Here is a 12,288-nt window from a genome sequence, read left to right as displayed (position 1 = left end):
TGTAAATACATATGTACACACATATAAATATGTACACACACAAACATATATATATACATACATATTTAGACATGTATATGTATCTATCTCTTTGCAGTTCTTTTTATGAAATCTCATATATTTGAGCCCTTATAACTTTTTTATTCAATATTTATTTAAAACATTTTTTTTATCAGTCTTATTAAAAATGTAACAATACTTAAATGTATTTTTGATGATTTCTTTTTCTACCTTTTTTGTCTCGCATAACATTTAACCAGAGCTTTGAAGTCATGATATCCAAAGGCACGTTAAATTTAATTGCACTCAAGCTAATGCGTTTACTTTCAACTCATAATGCGCATGCTACTTCTGACACATACAAAGAGCCGCAATATACCCCTTTACGCTTGCGTGCGACAGTTAGCACGCCACTTGTAATCTAGCCCTATGTTGGTAGACAGGAAACCATCTCCAGAAACATACAACAAAATGTAAATCTGTCATAGAAATATACATTTGTTTCGCTAAATGCTTTTGAACAAGAAAGAAAAAAAAACTTTGTGTTAAAGGGACATGAAGCCCATTTTTCTCATGATTCAGATAGAGCATTCAACTTTAAACAACTTTTGCTGTTTCTGTTTTAACAAATTTCTTTAAAAAATGTCCAGTTTTTCAGTGAGTTTTTTTGATGGAATGCCATAAAATTGGTGATAAAGCTCTTATCGTAGTGACTATGAACTATTTGCGTCACCACATCAAAGACACAGCGTGCAACTCCAAAGCAATTAGCAAAATAGTATCAAAGCATAAGCCCATGAGAATATATATAGAACATTAAACATTGTATTTTATAGAAAACATTTAAAAAAGTAGCCCATGTATAAAACATTTGATCCTAAAGTCTCATGATAGCACTTGGTGTTAATGTTATAAGCAATAATATAGTAGCCATATTGTTAATGTATAAACTAAATCCTGATTTCCTTAGGGAGCTGGGTTTTTACAGCATATTTCCTCTGATTAAATAGCTATCTGTCCGCCCCCACCAGCAGTATTAAGCACATTGCTCTAATCAGTAATTCTGGCACGTTACTGTTGGTTAGCTGCTAGCTATTGTGGAAAATATGTCTTGTTTAAATTTTTAATGTGTACGTGCAAGAACCATAGTGAAATATGCAAATTAATACAGAGCAATACAAAATATTTAAGAAATTCTTCATAAATGACGTAGCATCAGTAAAAATAAAACTATGAACAGGTCTTAAAGGGACATGAAACCAAAATGTTCATGAATCTTTCATGATTCAGATAGAGAATACAATTTTAAACAACTTTCCAATTTACTTCTATTATTTAATTTGCTTCCTTCTCTTGTTATCCTTTGCTGAAAGGTTTATCTAGGCAAGCTCAGAGCAGCAGAGAACCTAGGTTCTAGCTGTTGATTGATGGCTGCATATATATATATATATTATATAATATATATATATATATATAGCAATCAATTGTGATTGGCTCACCCCATGTGTTCAGTTAGAAACCATTAGTACATTGCTGCTCCATCAACAAATGATACCCAAGATAATGAAACAAATTAGATAATTGGAGTAAATTAGAAAAGTTGTTTATAAAATGGTATTCTCTATCCGAATCATGACATATTTTTTTGGGGTTTCATGTCCCTTCAAGTAGACTTGTATTTATTCTTGTTCTAGGATTTTTAGTGTGAACTATATGTGAATTTAGTTACCTTAATTATTCCCTTTATGTATGTGTGTGTTTTACCAATTAATATTATTTCTTGTTAGTACAAAATTATTAGAAACTAGATTTTTTTTTTAAAGTTAAATGCACAACTTGTAAACAAATATAATCACTGGAGCAGGGGTGTGATATTGCTCTTAGTCCTTGTTGCAACTATATATATTTAATGTCTCTCAAAAAATGTACAACCTTGAGTATTGGATAATAGCTGTTTCTGTAGCCCTATCATCTATTGAAAATGTCCCTTCTATTCAAAAGTGCCTAACATATATTTGGTAAACCTTAAAGCTGTTGGGACCCCTGAAATGTTTTATCAGGCTCTACAGTTCCCAAATTCTCTAATCTAGATAGTAGCAGGGCATACATGTTTTGACTATTAATCCACTTCTAACCAACTTCTCCTGCTGCACTCCTGTTGTCCCAGTATATTTTTAGTAGACAGCTGGCAATATCTACCTCTAGATCACTTCTGTATTTTATGGATGTATCTAACATATACTTTATGTGTTTACAGGGCCGCCACCTAAGGGGGTGATAGCGGTGACTTCTGTCCTGTCAGGGGCCCAATGGGCCAGGGGGGCCGCATGAGACAAGAACAACTATTATTTTATATTTTAAATTTTGGCAGCCACCAGAGGGTACTACAGTAGAGTGCTATTGAGTGTGGGAAATGTTATAGCAAGGAGTAAAGCATTAGCATTTGAGAGGATTTCTGAGTGTGCACTAAACCACTATGCACAGTGTGAGACAGACTTGGCACTTAAGTTTGTACAGTGTTTGCCTGAGACATATGGCAGATCACTTTCATTTGCGGAGGAGGTAGGACTTACTTAGTAAATGTTTTTTATTTATTTGTGCAATTTTGGATTGTAACTTCAGTGTGGTAGTAGCAATATGTAGCAGTGTATTTATGATTATTTGACAATGATGTAGAAATCCTATATTTAAAGCCATGCATAAATGTTTCCTCATCAATACACAAATGGTAGGTGCCCTTTGGCAGATATGAGTTTTTTTTATTAATATATATATTTCAATTACATTCCAGTTTACTGCCCCTTTATGCAAGGACTTTCCAGATTCAAGAAGGCATTTTATCTAAGATTTTTACATCTGAATAAAATGTTATACTCTGACTAAGATTGCTCAGTATTTGAAATGAGACAGGTTAACTTAACACTGTTCAGTTTACACTACAGCTAACTTAATTTTAAAATACATACAAACAAGCCTAAATCCTGCATTTAACCAGATCTAATGGTATGAGACTGAGTACCAAAGCTTATGGTTCCACTAAGACCATATAGATTACAGCATTTAAAATCCATAAGTACAGCTGACAGATGGGAACATTTGTACACCATATTTGAAGTGGTGCTCTTGGTTGGGGAAAATGTGTCAACCTTTCAAATAGTACTTTCAAAAGTACCTTTCAAAAGTACTTTTAGAAATCTAGCCATCTACCGAGATCTTTAATGTACAATTTGGAATTCACAGATTATTTTTTGTTTGCACATTTACAAATATGCTTCTTTATAAGTGATCTCTTAATTTTCTGCAATTTTTTTATCATGCCTGTCACCACACTTTTGATTTAGGGGATGCAATGTGCAGAATGTTACCTCCTGTGAGTGTTTCTGTTGGTTGTCTGTGTTTATGTCTTTGTGCTTTTATTTGTGTCTTTATGAGTGTGTATGTATTTTTTTCTGTGGTCTCTTGTGAGGGTGGGTGGTGGGTGTGTATGTATTTGTGCATTTTCTGTGGATGTCTGTGGGGTGTGTGTGCATATGTCTTTGTGTATTTTCTCTGGATGCCCTCTGTGTGGGTGGGTGTGTATGTCTTTGTGTGTTTTCTGTGGATGTCTCTGTGAGCTTGGGTGTGTGTTAGTATGCATGTCTGTGTTTTCTGTGGGTGTCTCTGTGAGGGTGTTTGTGTATGTCTGTGCATTTTCTGTGGGTGTCTCTTGAGAGGTGTGTGTATGTCTTTGTGTGTTTTTTGTGGATGTCTCAGTGAGGTTGTGTGTATGTATGTCTTTGTGTGTTTTATGTGGCTGTCTCTCTGATGTGTGTATGTCTTTGTGTGTTTTCTGTGGGTTGTCTCTGTGTGTGTGTATGTCTTTGTGTGATTTCTGAGGCTGTCTCTGTCGGTGTTTCCTTGGGTGTATGTGAGTTGTGTGTGTGTGTCCATTGTCTGTTCCTTTTTAGGACATTTTGACCCTCACTACTGATTATTCAGATCTTTCTACAGACTTTGAGACTATAGAGACCTTTCCGGAAGTAACCAATACACCATTTAACCTTTAAATTATTGTTTAGGCAGTTCAGTTTCCTTCCTTTCAGCCACTGCATGCTGTTGTAATGATTTAGTTGGCATCTTCCTTGACAAAATGATAATCAGAACTCCATATTTTGTTTTGTAAATCTCCTTTTTTTGACAAACTATAGTCTACATCATTACTTGTCAGGTCAATGTAAACAAGTGCTGAGTGTCTGTGTCTGAGTGTGTTTGTGTGTTTCTTTGCGTGTCTGCTAGAGTGTCTATATGTGAATCCTTATATGTGAGTGTTTTTCAGTGTATGAGTGTGTCTGTCTGTTTCTGTGTTTGTGTGTTACTACCTAAAAGTGCATATACGTTTTAGTCACTTGGTCAGAAACTGCACATGTCAAAGGGGGTCCTGATCAATGGTTAAGTCAGGGGCCCCAAAATTTCTAGTGGTGGCCCCTGTGTGTATAGCATATTTTATTAATTGTTTATATCATATATAATATATAATATATATTTATATTTTATATATATATATATATATATATATAATATATATATATGCAATATGATTTTTAAAATGACGTTAAACTGACCATACACAAAATGTTTTGCATTTTATCAAAAATATATCTTAAATGTTACACTTTGAAAGGCAAATTTATTTAAAGCGAGGAACATATTCAAGGTCTAGTGACTGAGAGGGTGATTTTTTCTTAATTTAAATATAGACAGAAAAGTATGTGGGCCATGATTAACAGTTCACAAAATGAAAGCTTTTGTTATTGCTTACTTATATGATAATATTTGTCTGAATTTGCTTTTTTGATCTTAGAAATTTGTCCCTCTGTAATGGGTTGAAATAAATTTAGCTTCAGCAGTTATGTACAAATTAAATATGCTCCCAATTCCAGTTCTGCAAAACAAATCATATAAAGCCATAGATATCCTAGCAATAGCCCAAATTCTGGAAATCTAACTGTTACTGTACCAAGTAATTAGTGATTTCAACAATATCGGCTAGATTGCAAGTTTTGCGGTATGAAGTGAAAAAGCAGCGTTATCGGCTCCTTTTCCCTACCGCTTTGGTATTACGAGTTTTGCAGGTATACGCTGTACCGCACACTTTTTTGGCCGTAACGCAGGTAACTACCCCAGCTTTCAAAAAGTCCTTTTTTTCAATGGTGACTTCCATATTGCCGGGTAATACGAGTTTGCCTGTCCAGCCAAAAAGTGATGCGGTAACAGGCCTATACCGTCAAGATCCTTACCGTAAACTGAAGTCAGTAGGTATGGCTTTTATGTTACAAAGCCGTAACATAAAACTCATACCTAAAGTACTAAAAAGTACACTAACACCCATAAACTACCTATTAACCCCTAAACCAAGGCCCTCCCGCATCGCAAACACTAAAATAAAATTAATAACCCCTAATCTGCCGCTCCGGACCTTGCCGCCACTAGAATAAACATAATAACCCCTAAACCGCCACACTCCCGCATAGTAAACACTAGTTAAATATTATTAACCCCTAATCTGCTGTCCCTAACATCACCGCAACCTACATTGCTGTTATTAACCCCTAATCAGCTGTCCCTAACATCGCCGCCACTATACTAAAGTTATTCACCGCTAAACCTAACCCTAAGTCTACATTTTAGCTATCTTAGGTTTTATTTTTATTTTACAGGTAAGTTGGTATTTATTTTAACTAGGTATAGTTAGTAAATAGTTATTAACTATTTACTAGCTACCTAGCTAAAATAAATACAAATTTACCTGAGTTACACTAACACCTTACATTAATTAAATACAATTAACTAAATTACAAAACAAACACTAAATTACACAAAATAAAAAAGAAATTATCAAATATTTAAACTAATTACACCTAATCTAATAGCCCTATCAAAATGAAAAAGCCCCCCCAAAATAAAGAAAAAAACCTAGCCTACAATAAACTACCAATGGCCCTTAAAAGGGCCTTTTGTGTGGCATTGCCCCAAAGACATCAGCTCTTTTACCTGTAAAAAAATAATACAAACAACCCCCCAACAGTAAAACCCACCACCCACACAACCAACCCCCCCAAATAAAATCTATCTAAAAAACCTAAGCTCCCATTGCCCTTAAAAGGGCATTTGGATGGGCATTGCCCTTAAAAGGGCATTTAGCTCTTTTTCTGCCCAAACTCTAAGCTAAAAATAAAACCCACCCTATTAACCCTTAAAAAAACCTAACACTAACCCCCGAAGATCCACTTACAGTTTTTGAAGATCGGGCATCCATCCTCAACGAAGCCAGGAGAAGTCTTCATCCAAGCGGCAAGAAGTCCTCAATGAAGCCGGGAGAAGTCCTCATCCAAGAGGCAAGAAGTGGTCCTCCAGACGGGCAGACGTCTTCATCCAGATGGCATCTTCTATCTTCATCCTTCCGATGCGGATCGGCTCCATCTTCAAGACATCCGGCGTGGAGCATCCTCTTCTTTCCACTGCTCTTCAAGAATGAATTCTCCTTTAAATGACATCATCCAAGATGGTGTCCCTTGAATTCCGATTGGCTGATAGAAGTCATTCGGAATTAAAGGTGAAAAAATCCTGAATTCTATCAACCAATCAGAATTCAAGGGATGCCATCTTGGATGACGTCACTTAAAGGAACCTTCATTCTGCAAGAAGACTTCATTTGAAGAGGATGCTCCACGCCAGATGTCTTGAAAATGGAACCGCTCCGTGCCGGATGGATGAAGATAGAAGATGCCATCTGGATGAAGGCTTCTGCCCATCTGGAGGACCACTTCTTGCCACTTTGATGAAGACTTCTCCTGGCTTCTTTGAGGACTTCTTGCCGCTTGGCTGAAGACTTCTCCCGGCTTCGTTGAGGATGGATGTCCGGTCTTCAAAAACTGTAAGTGGATCTTCGGGGGTTAGTGTTAGGTTTTTTAAGGGTTTATTGGGTGGGTTTTATTTTTAGCTTAGGGTTTGAGCAGAAAAAGAGCTAAATGCCCTTTTAAGGGCAGTGCCCATACAAATGCCCTTTTCAGGGCAATGGGGAGCTTAGTTTTTTTTTATAGGATTTTATTTTTTTAAAGGTAAAAGAGCTGATTTCTTTGGGGCAATGCCCCGCAAAAGGCCCTTTTAAGGGCCATTGGTAGTTTATTGTAGACTAGGGTTTTTTATTTTGGGGGGGGGGCTTTTTTATTTTGATAGGGCTATTAGATTAGGTGTAATTAGTTTAAATATTTGATAAAAAAATATTTTGTATCATTTAGTGTTTTTTTTGTAATTTAGTTAATTGTATTTAGTTAATGTAATTGATTTAATTGTAGTGTAAGATTAGGTGTTAGTGTAACTCAGGTTAGGTTTTACTTTACAGGTAAATTTGTATTTATTTTAACTAGGTAGCTAGTAAATAGTTAATAACTATTTACTAACTAGTCTACCTAGTTAAAATATATACCAACTTACCTGTAAAATAAAAATTAAACCTAAGATAGCTACAATGTAACTATAAGTTATATTGTAGCTATCTTACACCTAGATTACGAGTTTTGTGTTAGAGGCTGTGCGGTGCTAACGAGCAGTTTTCACTCACCGCTCACTTACCTACAGTGCTGGTATTACGAGTTTTTACAAACCTGCTGACACCTGCATTATATTATTAACCCCTAATCTGCTGACCCCAACATCGCCGACACCTACATTATATTTATTAACCCCTAATCTGCCATCCCCAATGTCGCCGTCACCTACCTACACTTATTAACCCCTAATATGCCGCCCCCTAGCTAGCTAAAATAAATACAAAAGTACCTGTAAAATAAAACCTAACCTAAGTTACACTAACACCTAACACTACACTATAATTAAATAAATTAACTAAATTAAATACAATTACCTAAATTTAATTAAATTAGCTAAAGTACAAAAAAAACAAAAGACTAAATTATAGAAAATAACAAACAAATTACAGAAATTTTAACTAATTACACCTAATCTAATAGCCCTATTAAAAGCTCTAAAAGCACAATCCCAGTCTAGACTGGTGCAGGTCTGAAATTTTGTCATGGTATCCGCAATGTATTTTCACTTGTCTTCGGAAACCAGTTAAAGTCTTGTGCACTTCTTTGGTATCTCAATTGCCAGAGGAGTACCGAGAGTTCCTAGACGTTTTTGACAAGGTGCGTGCCGGTAAGTTGAATCCTCACCGGTCTTACGATTGTGCCATAGACCTGCAACCCGGAGCCATTCCTCCTCGGGGCTGGGTTTACCCTCTGTCTGTTGCGGAGAATTGTGCTATGGAGGAGTATGTTGCTGATACTCTGAAGCGGGGGATCATCCGCAAATCCTGCTCTCCTGCAGGGGCTGGCTTCTTCTTTGTGAAGAAAAAGGGTGGAGCTCAAGGGAGCTACGGTCTTTACTAAACTTGATTTGAGAGGAGCGTATAATCTTGTTAGGATCAAGGAGGGCCACGAATGGAAAACAGCATTTAACACCAGGAGCGGGCATTATGAGTTTCTTGTAATGCCGTTGGCCTATGTAATGCTCCTGCTGTTTTCCAGGAATTTATTAATGATGTCCTATGAGATATGTTGCAACAGTGTGTTGTGGTGTACTTAGACGACATCCTCATACACTCACCCACACTTGAGGCTCATCGTTCTGATGTTACACGGGTTCTTGAAATACTATGTGAGAACGGTCTGTTTTGTAAACTCGAGAAATGTGAGTTCCATCAGACTCAAGTAACCTTCCTAGGTTATGTTATCTCCATTGCAGGGTTATCCATGGATCCTGACAAGTTATCTGCAGTTCTGCAGTGGCCTCGCCCAGTTGGTCTTTGGTCTATTCAAAGTTTTTTGGGCTTCGTCAATTACTATAGAAAGTTTATTAAAAACTTTTCTTCCTTGGTCAAACCTATCACAGACATGACCCGTCAAGAGAATAATCCACTCCATTGGTTACCTACTGCCATTAAGACCTTTGATAGTCTTAAGACTGCCTTTGCTGCCGCTCCAGTTATGGCTCATCCTAACCCTACACTAACGTCCTACACCTGACGGTTTCTTGCATCCGTGTGGTTTCTTTTCTGAGAAATTGTCTCCAGCAGAGTGCAATTATGATATTGGCGACAGGGAATTATTGGCCATAATTTTGGCACTCAAGGAATGGAGGCATTTTCTTGAGGGTACTAGCGTGCCTGTGCTCATTCTTACTGACCACAAGAATTTAACTTATCTATCTGAAGCAAAACGTTTGTCGCCACGACAGGCCAGATGGGTGCTATTTTTGTCTTGGCTTAATTATGTGGTCTCCTACCTGCCTGGTAGTAAGAATGTTAGGGCAGATGCCTTCTCTCTACAATTTTCGCCTCTGTCCAAGGAGGAGTCTAGTACCTACTCCAGAGATACCTCTGACCATATTTGGGGCTACCATACGTACCTACTTTGACTTCTCCCTTGGGGGAGGAGATCCTGGATGCACAAACCAATGCATGCTACTGAGGTAAACCTAGTGGTAAGAGATATGTTCCTGAGAATCTTCAAACTAGACTTTTGCACACTTACACTATCCTAAAGCTGCAGGTCACCCAGGCAAGAACCAAATGATTTGGGTCTTTCACTTGACAATTCTGGTGGCCAGGTCTTCGTTCTGATGTTGCATGGTATGTTGCCTCCTGCTCAGTTTAGCCGCAGGAATAAGACTCCTAGACGTCTTCCCTGTGGGTCTTACTTCAAGCTATTGCTAATGGTAAGCGTCCCTGGACACATCTTTCCCATGGACTTTTATTGTCCGAGCTCCCTGTTTCTCCTATGGCATATTGTTATCCTTATGGTGGTTGACCGTTTTTCTAAAATGTCACATTGCATTCCCTTGAAGAAGTTGCCTACGGCTCAGGAGCTTGCTTCAATTTTTGCCTGGGTGGTCTTCCGTTTACATGGGTTACCCAAGGAGATAGTGTCGGACCGGGGTAGCCAGTTTGTCTCCAGATTTTGGCGTTCCTTTTGTGCTCAAATGGGGATCCAGCTTTCCTTCTCCTCGGCATATCACCCTCAATCCAATGGGGCTGCGGAACAGTCTAATCAAGCTCTGGAACAGTTTCTTCCGTCGCTATGTCTCAGATCAGCACATTAATTGGTCTGATTTGTTACCTTGGGCAGAGTTTGCTTGTAATAGTGCTATTAATGCTTCCTCCAAGTTATCCCCTTTCATGGCGAATTATGGGTTTCAACTATACTTGTTGCCAGATTCATTCATATCTCAGGGTATTCTGGCTTTGGAGGAACTTCTCCGGCAACTCCGTTTCACGTGGGTGCAGATTCAGGATTGCCTTCATCGTTCTATGCAGCGCCAAAAGTTCCAGGCCGATCGTAGGTGTCTGCCCGTGCCTTCCTACCAGGTTGGTGAGAGAGTTTGGCTGTCCTCCCACAACTTGAACCTTCATGTGCCTTCCAATAAACTGGCTCCCCGTTATGTTGGGTCCTTTTCGAATACTCTGACAGGTCAATCCTGTGGCCTACTCTCTTGACCTTCCTCCTGCAATGCGCATCTCAATGTTTTTAATGTCTTTCTCTTGAATCCATTGGTTTTGTAATCAGATTACCATGGTGTTTTGTCTCATCCCCATCCTATCTTTGTTGACAACCATGAGGAGTATGAGGTCAGCAGCATTATTAACTCTCATATGTCCAGGGGTCGCATACAGTATTTGGTTCATTGGAGGGTCAACGGTCTGGAGGAGCGTTCATGGGCTCCCTCCTCTGATGTTCATGCTCCTGCCCTCCTCTGTGCCTTCCATGCCCATTTCCCCAGTAAGCCTTTTGTCCTCCCATGGGGGAGGGGTCAGTGAGGGGAGGGTACTGTCAGGGTTTTTTTTTCCTGTTTTGTTTGCCATGTGCTGCTGGCAGCCATTTTACTCACCTCCCTTGCTGACTCTGGCGCATACTGTGTGATGCTGCTCATTTCCTGCACTTCCTTTTATGGCCAGACTGGTGTACATCATCAGTGTGAGACAGGATGCAGTCTCAGAATTGTGATGTCATCACTTATTATTTAAAGGGACTCTGTTCAGTATGCTTTGCCCTTGTGTTGTCTCAGACCTGTTTGTGAGAGCTCCTGTGTATTACCTGGCTGTCTAATGTCCCTCCTGGTTACTGATCTCTAGCTTGTTCCTGACTCTGCTGTTCTCCTTGTTCCTGATTCCGGCTTGTCTGACTACTCTCTTTGGCTCCTGACTCGGCTCGTCTGACTATTCGCTTTGGCTCCTGACTCGGCTCGTCTGACTACCCAGCTCTGGTTATTGATTCCTGGCTTGTTATTTGTTTTGTGGACTTTTTATTATTTTTTGCTATTATAAAGGTTGTGATTATTTGTGCACATTTCTCATCTCAGTCCTGATTTCCTGGGCACCCTGACAATTCTGTGAGTCCCCGCGTTGGAGGTTTGGAGGTGGAGGAAGTTGGCATCTGTGTGAAGGTAGGTGGGGAGTATTTGTTTAGAGTTGCAGTGCAGGTTGGTCTTGGGTGATGCTGTTCCAGTTTCTGCGGGGCGTGGTGGACTGCCGGAGGTGGGTGGTGGGTTTGTTGAAGGAGTAGTGTATGCAGTGGTGGTTAGTCCCCAGAGGAGTTCGGATGATATGATTTACTGAGATGTGGTTGCCTGGGTCTAGGGTTGTGGCTGACTGCATGGGTTGGGTAGTTTACGAGTTGCTTCAGACTGATGGTTCCAAGGTTTTCCAGGAGGGTGGAGGTGTTGTGATCATTGGGGCTGTCCAAGAAGGAAGTTGAGGTCACAGAGGAGAATGTAGTCCATTGAGGCCAGGGCATATGGTTAAATGTGGTCGGCAATGGAGTGGCAGAAGGCGGGACGAGGTCCGGGAGGTCTGTAGATGAGGGTGCCACAGAGGGTGGTGTTGGGGTTGACCTGGATCTTGAAGTGTAGGTGTTACAGGTCTGGTGAGTGGTCATAGGAGCTGGTTGTGAGTTGGATGGTGTGTTTGTGGATGATTGCGATGCATTCTCCAAGTTGGTTGCTGCGGTCCTTGTGGCAGATCTTGTAGCCATCGGGTACTGCAGTGGTGATGTCTGGTGCTGATGCAGGGTTCAGCCAGGTCTCGGTGAGGAAGGTGACGTCTGGGGAGGTGGAGTCTATCAGGTTCCAGATTTTAAGGGCATGCTTGTGGATGGAGCGGGTGTTGAGGAGGATGCAAGTGAGGTAATTGCAGCTGTTTTTGGGTGGGTTGGTTAGGTTGTGGTCTGGTGGGAGGGGAAGGAGCAGTTGCAG

This window comes from Bombina bombina, chromosome 4 (genome assembly GCF_027579735.1).
Source record: "Bombina bombina isolate aBomBom1 chromosome 4, aBomBom1.pri, whole genome shotgun sequence".
NCBI classification, from domain to species: domain Eukaryota; kingdom Metazoa; phylum Chordata; class Amphibia; order Anura; family Bombinatoridae; genus Bombina; species Bombina bombina.
This window is presented reverse-complemented; position numbering follows the sequence as displayed.